General features: G+C 38.2%; 1 protein-coding gene across 3 annotated transcripts in view; it reads left to right on the top strand.

Annotated features, from left to right (window-relative positions):
• The first annotated feature begins 321 nt into the window (after nt 1–321).
• The window catches only part of LOC115215595 (ras-related protein Rab5), a 50,076-nt gene continuing 39,051 nt past the window's right edge, over nt 322–11,346 (top strand). For 2 of the 3 annotated variants that reach the window (XM_029784811.2, XM_036505810.1), the window contains exon 1: nt 322–909. The gene's annotated coding sequence lies outside the window, so the exon portion shown is untranslated. The remainder of the gene's footprint in view (nt 910–11,346) is intronic. The other variant, XM_036505808.1, reaches the window with a different exon arrangement.

The following is an 11,346-nucleotide window of genomic DNA, read 5'->3' as shown; positions in this document are numbered from 1 at the left end:
TGACGAAGATTTTGGCACTTCAACACAGTATCAGAATGAATCCACATGCAAGACAAGTACAACTCTCGTTTAAAAGTCTGGAATCAAGTTATATATACACACACATACACGCAGTTGCGGGTGTGTACGTGATTATGTTGCATCATAGCAACAATGTAAGGGAGATAACTGTATACAGCTTTGGCAGAAAACCTACGCAAAAATGGAAAAAAGTATAACAATTACCCCACCTCCCCTACAAAACTTACAAAAATAACAACAACAAAAAAACCCACTTCAATTATCTCAAGTGAAGTGGGTAGGGTTAGTATATATATATATATATCTGTGTGTATTAGTAGTTTGGTCGGAAGGCAATCGTTAATGTAGTTTGAATAGACGGGAAGAGAGTCGGATTGTTTGGTGCAGTAGTAAAGCTGAGGGGTCAATTAGCGGCAGATCAGAACCCCCCAACAAATGACAAAAGAAATACCGAACGAAGAAGATACATTTCTACAACAACAACATCAACTAACTGGGATTAAACAAGCGTGAAAGACTTGATAAAAGGAAGAAGTGAAATTATAAATAAAGAAAAAAAGGGGGCGGTGCTTGTTGAGAGTTTTGTTAACTTTTAACGCTACCACCACCACCACCACCACTACCACCACCACTACCATCAGATGTAGGAGGGTGAAGGCTATGTGCGTATATGTATGTATTTATGTATATGTGTGCGTATGTGTGTTTGTGTAAGTGTATCAACGGATAGTTTTGAGATTGAAAAAACGGTGACTTTAGTCGAAAGTAATTAAGCAAGGCTCGAACGAAGCTTAAGAAATCGATGTTTACGGTTCGAACCCTACAAATCAAACACATACACACACTACAGCGATGTTTTAACATGGCACTATGTGCTTAAATGCTAAGGTAAGCGTTTTGTTACTTTCGAATGAAGAGGGGTGGAGTTCGTATCCGTCGTATTCTTCTATTTTTTTTTGTTTTTTTTTTGCGTTTTTGTCTTTTTCTTCTGGGTGCACTGTTTCAGCCTCCAATTCTTCTTCTTCTTCTTCTTCTTCACAGCCTCTGAGTAAAAAAACTATTCCGTTTCCCACCCCCTTAGCTATTCTATTAGATTTCTTTTCCCTTATTTCCTTTTCCTTGTTCCCCCCTATCCCCACCACTATTTTCTTGTCTTTCTTGTTCTATAATTTGTATATGCTGGCTTGCTTCAGTAGGTTCCATTGAACCTTCTGGAGTGCCACCAGTTGCTGTAATAAAAAATTCCCCACAGATGGTTTCAATACAGTTTTAACAGAAAGGTTTGGGAAAATTAGAAGAAAGTTCTCCAGTAATTTTCATTCGTGTAAATAAATGTTCATATTAATTTAAGAATTTGCCAGTGAAATCTTTTTAATTGATTATTTTCTAATAGATGTACATGTTTATATTCTGTATCATCATCATCATCATCATCGTTTAACGTCCGTTTTCCATGCTACCATGGGTTGAACGGTTCAACTGGGGTCTGGGAAGCCAGAAGGCTGCGCCAGGCCCAGTCTGATCTGGCAGTGTTTCTACGGCTGTATATGAAAATAAAACATATTCTAATAATTTATAAGGAACCTGAGGGATGTCTAGGCGAGAACAAGTCTCTGACACGTTCCTTTTTTTTTTTTTTTAAAGTTTTATTTTTGCTAAAAACGTTTTCTGACCTCTGTAGGGATCTTTGGCCCTGTAAACTGGGGGCCCAAAACACATCTACACATTTGCTTCCAATCTATTTAACTTTGCTACAACAAATTAACATCACAGATTCAGAACTTCATACTTATAAAGAAACGGAAAGCAGGAAGTCAGAGCATTTATGCCTTTGCTACTGAGATGGTTCGAAACATAATGGAAAAGGCTAATGAGTCTGAGAAGTGGAATCAGGTCACAGACGGAATTCACAATAGAATTACTGCTTTTTATACAGGAAATATAATAGTTGCAGATAGAACAATACTTTTGAGGAATGATGTTAAAACATGCTTTATGTGTATGTATTGTCTTTCTATATTTATGTATAAATATGTCTGTGTATGTAAGTGTGTGTGTGTGTGTGTGGTGTATGTATGCATGTATGAATATATCTGTATGTATATGTATGTATATATATATGTATTTATATGTGTATGTATGTATGTAAATATGTATGTATGTATATATATATGCATGTATATATGTGTATGTATATGTATGTATATATATATATGTATATATGTATATATATATATATATATATATGTATGTTTGTATGTATGTATGTGTATATATGTATGTATGTATGTATGCATGTGAATATATATGTATATATGTGTATATATGTGTATGTATATGTATGTATATATGTGTATGTATATGTATGTATATATATATATATGTATGTATGTATATATATTATATATATATATATATATATATATATAATATATATATATGAGAGAAGAGAGATAGCTGAATCGATACAATCATACATACACACATAATATAGGAGTATGAATCAATAGTTAATCACCTCTACCCTCAACTCCTGTGACCCCCATTACCCCATTATTATCCTATCTTTAATCATTCCTCGCTCTCCCTGAACTCTCTTTCAACCTCTACACAACCATTCCTCCTGTGCTCCTGTTCCAAGAGTCTACGCTAACACCTCATTGCCACAATCATTATCTCACTCTCCAGCTCTGGCCCAATTACTTCCGCTCACTCTTCTACAATGCAAGTAGCCATGAATGCCCTCCATGGCAAAAGACCTGTTCTGAGGTCTCCTTCTGTCATACTTCAGTCTCTGGTCCCTTAGCATAAAGCAGCATCCCTCTCTACTGTAACCCCATTCAATTGAAGGAGATGTTGTAAGCTACATGGCATGACAAAAAAAAACGACTCAGAACACTGTGAAGTGGTTGGCATTAGGAAGGGTATCCAGCCATAAAAGCCATACCAAAGCAGACACTGGAGCATTGACAAGCTGTATCTTAGAAGAAAAGAATTCTCCAGCCTGTTGCATCCTGTCAAACCATCGAACCCAACATATATTCATCAGTGAGCTACTAACATACCTCCAATTCACAAATGACACTGTACTATTTACTGAAATCACAGATCATCTGTAGAGCATGCTGACAGAGATGGACACCCATAGCTAAGCAGTGGGCCCTAAATGAATTACATGGGAACAATACACGTGATCCACTAAATATAGTCCCAGGTCAAATAGAGGTAGGAAGTGGTGAAATTGAGTAGTGTGTCTACTTAGGGTACATAATGAATATGCACCGAAACATATTCACTGTGTGCCCTAATCTCAAAGAGAAGGGCAGGATGGAAGGCATTTACACGGGTTCAAGGAAGAACATCGATTAACTGTGAAGCAAAGGAACACAAAAGATCCATGCTTGGAATAGCATTGCAAGAGCATATCTGAAATGAGATAATTTGAGAACAGAATGGAGTGAACGATGTAATCGCAGAAGACAGGTGGACCCATGCAATATGCAAAGATCAGGAAAGGTTAGTTGAGACCTCCAAAAGGATTGGAAAACAATTTAGTTGAACAATTAGGGCTAAGATGGAAAAAGAAAAAGCATGGTGTAATCAAAAAAGAATTGGAAGCACATTGTGACCATCACTGAATAACAACATCTGATAGTCTGGTTGATACAGTGACACAATATATATTCATACATACAGTATTATATATATATAAGGAAAATAAGATAAACCTGCTACCACTCCCTCAGAAGAGTGAAAAAAAAGTGACAGACAGACAGAAAAAAGGAAAATGTCTCTTGCATTTGAAAACTGTTGAAATATTTTTTAAAAAACATTTCATTTAATTTTTACACAATTTAATTGTTTTTCATGCTTTTGAGTTGAAAAAATTGCAAAGACTGAAACCCTTACTAAAATGTTCTTCGTGATAAAATTATTTTAGCATTTTCAACCTTGTCTTATTTTCCTTACACATATCAACTCATGTGTTCCTTTTCAACCCTCTGTATATATATGAGAAATTCTGTCTGTGGGTGCCTCATGGCATACTCAGATTGTTGGGGAAAAAAAATCGATAATATGGCCCCTGGAAGGGATCCTTATATATAACTAATATATTTTATTTTAACAGCCAAGGGAAATAAGCTGTTCATTTTCCTATATTATTTGGTATAAATCAAATTGAGTCAGCTTATTTCATAGTATTTGAACTGTTACAGTTATTTTTGCACTTTATTCAGTACAGCCCTTAAACAAGTAAATAGTATTTTCCTAAACAACAGATCCACTTATTTCAGTTAGTGACTTATTCATGAATATACTAACACTAGCACCCCTGAGGGTAATATTCTCTAGGAATGCACAAAAGCCCTTTTCAGAGTTATTTACTTTGAATTGTTATTATCTCATATCTGATTAACCTGTTATTACGTAACAAGCTTCATGATTTTAGTATACATACTTTATTAGTATTTCCTCCTAAGTTCTATATACTCTGGGAATGCATTAATGCCCTTTTTGGGGCTACTTTATTTGAATTCTTACTATCAAGTAACTAATTTCATGTTATTACATAACTGACTTCCCAGTTTGAATATTCATAACTTATTGGGAATTCCTAAAAACAAGATCCTGTGTAAGACAGTTCGGTATTCTCTGTAAATGCACAAAAACTGTTTTAAGGGCTACATACTTTGTATTGTTGTAATTAGATTAGTGAAACAATTATGAGAATGGAACCATGGATAAGCCCTACTTTTCCAGGAATTACCAGGTATGTCAGCTAGTATATAAAGATATCCATGTGTGTGTGTATACACATTCACACATTCGTGTGTGTGTGTGTATACTGAGAGAGAGAAAGAGAGAAGTTAAACACTGCTATCTCTCTTTTATTTCTCTTCTACCATCTTTATCTCTTTATCCTGAAGAAGGATTCTGTCCTAAATATTGGATGTTCCACTTTCCACTCAGGCAATTTTACTGTACTCTTTCTATCACTTTTTCTTTATATACATATATATGTTTATATGCCTGTATGTATATAAATATATACATACATACATATGTTTATATGCATGTATGTTTATATGCATATATGTATCTATATGTATATGCGTATGTATATATGTTTATATATACCCCCCCACTGCATGCACACACACACACACACACACACACACACACATTACAGTTACCTCAGGTGACATGATTATACTTGTGGGAATTGTAAAATATGACCACAAATTTTGTTCTTACAAAAGCTCAGCTAAATTTTGAGAATTAAAAAATTACACTTTATTAGCTAAAATGCTGCTTTGTGGTATTTAACCAAGATCCAATTAGGTGACTGCTTGAAAAGCTAAAATCACCTCTTCCTTTCTCTCTCTCTTTCTCTCTCACACACGCACACAGAATCCCCCATCCTCCCCCTATATATCTTTATATATAAAAGTCAAGTTGTGTGTCTGTCTCCTACGATTTAGATTCCTAACTACTCCCACATTTTGCGGTGCAGTGTAACCAAAAGCGGGTATCTTATAGTCGTGATTCATATCGAGCCCTTCTGAGTATTAGCACACGTCTACGATGAGTCTACGATTTTAAAAATAATTTCCATCATTTTTTCCATTTTAATGCATTTTTTCTCTATTATATAAGGGAAGTAACTCTCTAAAAATGTCTACAATGAGTCAACGATTTAAAAAAAAATTTACCATAATTTTTTTTCCATTTTTAATGCATTTTTTTTGCTATTTTTTGGCTATAACTCTCTAAAAATGCTTATATAGTTATTTCCCTTACAAACCCGAGCAACGCCGGGCGATACTGCTAGTAATATATATAAGTGTGAGAGTGTGTGTATATGTTCTTGGTTATCTATCAGCCTCATGCTACCAACACAACCAGCATCAATAGTAGACCAATACAGCCACTGCCATTACTTACCCAGCAACTCCTTAATGACCAACAGCAACAGCAGCAATATTATGAACAAGAGAAGTAACTCCACATAAAATAAAAAAAATAAAAATAGTAGATAATACGGTACCCTTATTTATTTTAAACTTTGAATGAAATGTCTTTGATCTTAGATCAATGAAGATCAAATTGCAACCAATCAGCAGCAACATTGCAATAAACAAGAATAGTATGATCACTGCCACCAACCATATTACTCTCACCATTTTCATCATCACCAACATGAAAACCAATAAAACCAACACCAACAACTAGCACCAACCCACCAACTTTCGAATAACCAACTGGCTAGCAACAACAATAATAGTATCAGCATGATAATGTCTGAAGCTACATATGTTGTATGTCGACACAACATGTTTGCGTGTGTGTAGTTCTTATGGCCCTAGATGGAGGGTAATCTTTCAACTGACTGTAATCATACAGTACTTCTGCCCACTTCATTCCTTCACCTTTTCATCTTCTCATTACCATTCTTACATCTATAAGAATAAGACAACAACTTTCTGTTTTCACAAAGTAGTTCTTTTCTAAAACTGCTTTTGTTTTTACTATATATTTGTTGTTGATAATGTTGTTGATCAGTACTGTTGAATTTAGCAATTTAGTTTTCTTGTAGAACCAAAGGTAGTAATGTAAAAAGGAACTGCTAAAGATTTCACTGCATATTAAAACTTGATGTTTTAAAAAGGTTTTGAAGTGTAAGAAAACCATCAGCCATACTGCCCTTTCGTTACCATATTTATTTTGAGATGCTCTGTGTTTATTTCAATTATTTTCAATATAACAAAGAATTTAGTGAAATAACTTAGTTATCATTAAGCTACTCTTAGGAAGATAAATTGTGACTAAGGTTTGGTGGAAGATTTTAATTCAAAACTTATGAAAACAAGATATTTGTACTACAGAGTGAGAGGCAGTTTCAGCCAAGTTGTTAATGAAAGAGTTAAAGCTTGCAGTGTCTACAGAGGGAACAATATCTTATAATGGTGAGAAAATTAAATAAAGGGCTCAAGAAGGCGCAGGAGTGGCTGTGTGGTAAGTAGCTTGCTTACCAGCCACATGATTCTGATTCAGTCCCACTGCATGGCATCTTGGGCAAGTGTTTTCTACTATAGCCTCAGGCCAACCAAAGCCTTTGAGTGGATTTGGTAGACGGAAACTGAAAGAAGCCCATCATATATATGTATATATATATGTATGTGTGTGTATATGTTTGTGTATCTGTATTTGTCCCCCCCACCCAACATCGCTTGACAACCGATGCTGGTGTGCTTACGACCCCCGTAACTTAGCAGTTTAGCAAAAAGAGACCGATAGAATAAGTACTTAGCTTACAAAGAATAAGTCCTGGGGTCGATTTGCTCGACTAAAGGCGGTGCTCCAGCATGGCCGCAGCATGGTGGCACGTAAAAAGCACCCACTACACTCACGGAGTGGTTGGCGTCAGGAAGGGCATCCAGCTGTAGAAACATTGCCAGATAAGACTGGAGCCTGGTGCAGCCTTCTGGCTTCCCAGATCCCCGGTCGAACCGTCCAACCCATGCTAGCATGGAGAACGGACGTTAAACGAAACGATGATGAGGATGATGATGTATTAGTTTATCATTGGAGGAACAGATTTATTGTTGTGAAAGAATGAAGGGAGTAACAGAGAAGACACTGAGGGAGGAAATATGACAAGGACAGGGGAAAATGAGGGAATTTATATCAAGGATTAGTGTGAGAGAGAGAGAGAGAGAGTGTAGGACAAAATTGCTGGGATGATATGGTGTTGCTTGAAGGAGATCTAGTGATTGTTCCTCATTATAAGAGCAAATATAGGTTGAAGGAGCAGGAAGGAAAGAAAGAGATGGGGGTGATAAGAATCCAGAGAGTGTCATAGAGGGAAAGAAAGGTATGGCGGGGGTCACAGAGTTGGGCCTGAGAGAGAAAGGCCGAAGGGTGTGGAGGTAGTAGAGAACCTGTGGGGAGAGGATGGTGAAATCGAGAGTCAGAGGGTGGGAGAGTAGTAGGTTAAGGCAGCAAGAACAATGAGAGAGGGGAAGAGGGAGGGACAGAGAGGGGCAGAAGAGGGTGAAAGAAAGGTAGAGTGAGAGAGAGAGAGATGCAGGGAGAGAGGTAGAGAGAGAGAGAGGGGGGTGGACGGAGAGTGCCTGGAAAATACCGAAGAGACAGTGGATGGAAGAGCAAAGGGTGAGTGCAGTGAAATCAGCCGAGATTGAGAAGCAGTGGAGAGCCTGAAGAGAGGAGAGTGAGAAGAAGAGGGGCTGAGAGTGGGGCAACACAAGTCGAATTCAACGAGAGCATCCTAGCCATCAACATTCCCTTTGTTAACATTCTATCTGCCATGCTTGCACAAGAAAGCGGGTTGTCTCCTGTGCAGTATATGACTTTTGTTGCAGTCATTTGTCATGTCTTTTATAAGGTTTGAGACTTTTGAGATTAGTTTTCCCTAGGTGTGTGCTTCTATGGCTGTGTGGTTGAGAAGTTTGCTTCCCAACCACATGGCTTCAAGTTCAGTCCCACAGTAAGGCATATTGGGCAAGTGTCTTCTATTATAGCGCTGGGTTGACCAAAACCTTGCGAGTGGATTTGGTAGATGGAAGGTGAAGGAAACTCATCATGTGTGCGTGTGTGTGTGTGTGTATACCTATTTCTTTACTACCCACAAGGGGCTAAACACAGAGAGGACAAACAAGGACAAACGGATTAAGTCGATTACATCGACCCCAGTGCGTAACTGGTACTTATTTAATTGATCCCGAAAAGATGAAAGGCAAAGTCGACCTCGGCGGAATTTGAACTCAGAACGTAGCGGCAGACGAAATACCTCTAAGCATTTCACCTGGCGTGCTAACGATTCTACCAGCTCGCCGCCTGTGTGTGTATACCTGCCTACCCACATACCTACCTACCTACCTACCTCTCACCTCCCCACCTACCAGTGATTGCGTGTTTATGTCTCCTTGCTTTGATTGTTGTAAATCAGTGGTTCCCAAAGTGGGTGGTACTGCCCCACCCCCACCTTCCGTTGGCGACGGAAAGATCAAGAGGGGCATTGAAGAAAAGTGGGGCAATATTAGGGTAGCTAAAAAGTAGGGAGGGATGTCCCCCCCAGTCCCCCCCACCCCCGCCTCCGGAAAAAACAATTAGGTTAAGTTTTATTTGTGAAATACTAATGTTTTGAATTTGCTGTAGAAAGAGGTCTACGTTTGTGGTGCTGAGTGGTGGCGGTGGTGATGTGGAGGGGGGGGTGTTGAGGCACTAGGAATGCAACTCAAGTGCGAAAGGGGCAGCAGACCGGAAAATTTTGGGAACCACACTGTTGTAAATGAATAGTATTCATTTCCAACCTTCTGCAAAAACACATCTTTATATATAAAAGAGAGGTTGTGTGCTGTCTGTCGCCTACGATTTAGATTCCTAACTACTCCCACATTTTGCGGTGCAGTGTAACCAAACCCGGGTATCTTATAGTCGTGATTCATATCGAGCCCTTCTGGGTATTAGCGCGCGTCTACAATGAGTCTACGATTTAAAAAAAAATTTACCATCATTTTTTCCCATTTTTAATGCATTTTTGGCATATATAAGGGAAGTAACTCTCTAAAAATTTATTATTAAATCTCAGAACGTAAAAAGCTACAGTAACACCCCCCCCTTTGTGGTTAGCCATATTGAGATGGCTATTATACTTTACATCTCTAAAAATGCTTATATAGTTATTTCCCTTACAAAGCCGAGCAACGCTGGGCAATACTACTAGTCTGGTTATAAAGAAATTTTATCTTACGTGGAAACAAGTGAAGGTTGGTGACAGCAAAGGCATCTGGTTGTGGAACATCTGCCTCAAAAGACTCTGTTCAGCCCATGCATGCATGTATGGGAGTTAGCTGACATTAAAAATAATGATGATTGATGCTTGTGTTTATGTGTATGTAAATATGTATGTGTGACTATGTACTGCTGTTATTATCTCTCTGTAAGGCATCTTCTTCACCCTTGTAACAGGTGACTATGATGCTGCTATACCTATTTTTTTTTTACTACCCACAAGAGGCTAAACACAGAGAGCACAAACAAGGACAGACAAACGGATTAAGTCGATTATATCGACCCCAGTACGTAACTGGTACTTATTTAATCGACCCCGAAAGGATGAAAGGCAAAGTCGACCTTGGCGGAATTTGAACTCAGAACGTAGCGGCAGACGAAATACTGCTAAGCATTTCAGCCGGCGTGCTAATGTTTTTGCCAGCTCGCCGCCTTATATGATGCTGCTATACCATTTTATGAGTACACCTTCCTCTACAACCTGATTAACTCTACAGGGGACTAGGCTGTTTCTTATTTCAATAAATATTTTAAGCTTCTTAGGGGTAATTCCTAATGGACAAGGAATGTGTTCTGCTTTTATATTTTCAATAGCTTTATCAATCATACTGCTGTCTTCTAGAATGGCTGATTCTCTTGTGTCTATGCTGAGGAGTCCTGCTTTCTCTCATTCATTCTCCATGGGGGTGGATCCATTAGTGATAAGATGCCTATCAGTTGAGGGGTCTAATTCTGGAAGCAATCCAAGATATCAAGTGTATATAGCAGTAATACTGTCCCAGATGTGGGAACAATATTCCATCATGAGCCTCACTTAAGTCTTGTAGAGTGTCAGCAGTTGTTGGTCCTAAAGAGAATGGCTAATTAGTTAGTCTTTGAGATAAGGCCCTCCGTATGCTAAGGCTGTGCTTTTACTGGAAGAGATCTTTGGCAATAGTGAAGCCTAACATTTGAAATGACTTTAAAGACTTTAGTTGTGTGCTACTCACAGGATGTGTGGTGCAGTAGTGTTTTCATGCTACGAGTTGCACTTGAAATTTTTTTGTTCATAAAAGGGACAATGTTGGCATGACCCCACTGAAAGATGGTCCCAAGATCTCTATTAATGGAATCAATGCCGGTTTGGAATGTGATGTTTAGGTTGCATGTCGAAGATGCATAGTTAGGAAACATTAGAGAGGAATGAAGGGTTTTGCTTTCTGCAAAGGAGTGGATATTTTTGGATGTGGTGGCATTAAGATTATTGATGAATAGAAGGAAGAGAGTGGAAGGCAGAATAAAACACTGGGGAACACTAAAGTTAATTGGGAGAGGAGCAGAAAAAGCACTGTCAATACATGCTGCAATGGTACAATCTGATAGGAAGCTACCAATCCAGGAGATGAGAGATGGGTGGAGTCTTTAACCCTTTTGTTACCAACTCGGCTGAAACCGGCTCTGGCTCTGAGCCCAAATGTCTTGTTTTTAAAAGTTCAGGCAATGGTACAATCTGATAGGAAGCTACCAATC

Source organism: Octopus sinensis, linkage group LG9, assembly GCF_006345805.1.
Source record: "Octopus sinensis linkage group LG9, ASM634580v1, whole genome shotgun sequence".
NCBI lineage: Eukaryota > Metazoa > Mollusca > Cephalopoda > Octopoda > Octopodidae > Octopus > Octopus sinensis.
The sequence above is the reverse complement of the archived record's forward strand: the minus strand, read 5'-3'. Positions and strand labels throughout refer to the sequence as shown.